The sequence below is a fragment of the Schistocerca americana genome, chromosome 6 (assembly GCF_021461395.2).
Source record: "Schistocerca americana isolate TAMUIC-IGC-003095 chromosome 6, iqSchAmer2.1, whole genome shotgun sequence".
Lineage (NCBI taxonomy): Eukaryota > Metazoa > Arthropoda > Insecta > Orthoptera > Acrididae > Schistocerca > Schistocerca americana.
In genome coordinates this window covers 596948612-596950052 of record NC_060124.1, presented here as the reverse complement: position 1 = coordinate 596950052, position 1441 = coordinate 596948612, and positions in this window count along the sequence as shown.

Below are 1441 nucleotides of genomic sequence, written 5' to 3'. Positions count from 1 at the left end.
GCCACAGGGTGATCCTCATTACCAACAAACACTGTCTGCCTGTGTCCATTCATGCGAATGGACAGTTTGTTGCTGGTCATTCCCACATAGAATGCATCACAATGTAGGCAGGTCAGTTGGTAAATCACGTGGGTGCTTTCACACGTGGCTCTGCCTCTGATCGTGTACACCTTCCGGGTTACAGGACTGGAGTAGGTGGTGGTGGGAGGGTGCATGGGACAGGTTTTGCATCGGGGGCGGTTACAGGGATAGGAGCCAGAGGGTAGGGAAGGTGGTTTGGGGATTTCATAGGGATGAACTAACAGGTTACGAAGGTTAGGTGGACGGCGGAAAGACACTCTTGGCGGAGTGGGGAGGATTTCATGAAGGATGGATCTCATTTCAGGGCAGGATTTGAGGAAATCGTATCCCTGCTGGAGAGCCACATTCAGAGTCTGGTCCAGTCCCGGAAAGTATCCTGTCACAAGTGGGGCACTTTTGTGGTTCTTCTGTGGGGGATTCTGGGTTTGAGGGAACGAGGAAGTGGCTCTGGTTATTTGCTTCTGTACCAGGTCGGGAGGGTAGTTGCGGGATGCGAAAGCTGTTTTCAGGTTGTTGGTGTAATGATTCAGGGATTCCGGACTGGAGCAGATTCGTTTGCCACGAAGACCTAGGCTGTAGGGAAGGGACCGTTTGATGTGGAATGGGTGGCAGCTGTCATAATGGAGGTACTGTTGCTTGTTGGTGGGTTTGATGTGGACGGACGTGTGAAGTTGGCCATTGGACAGGTGGAGGTCAACGTCAAGGAAAGTGGCATGGGATTTGGAGTAGGACCATGTGAAACTGATGGAACCAAAGGAGTTGAGGTTGGAGAGGAAATTCTGGAGTTCTTCTTCACTGTGAGTCCAGATCATGAAGATGTCATCAATAAATCTGTACCAAACTTTGGGTTGGCAGACTTGGGTAACCAAGAAGGTTTCCTCTAAGCGACCCATGAATACTTTTACTGATAAACCAGTCAGCAAGTATGTTACATACCGGCAGTTTGAAGGGTGTACAGGTCTTGTATTTTGTACAGACTGCACCTGCCATAAGCCAAGCAAAACTAATACAGCACTCTAAGTCTGTACACTTATAGCCATGATGCCGTGGAGTTCTCTTTTGTAATGTTGTTCTATCTACTGAAGGATTTTTTTGTGTTTTGAATTCATTTAACGAATGTAGGTCTGGGTTTAGTGTCTTATTTTGGAAGGTTAGGTAATGGGTTGGTAACAAATGTATGGCCTTTTCTGGCCAATACAACATACATTGTGTCAGATTATGTGAGCTGCTCCACGATGGTAGCTGGGAGACGGAATGCTCTGCCCACTATGTCACTGTTTCTACCGTTAATTAGCAATCTGATATCTTGCAAATCCATTTTGGTCATGCTCCTTGGCTTTCATTGCTTGTAACAATTTAC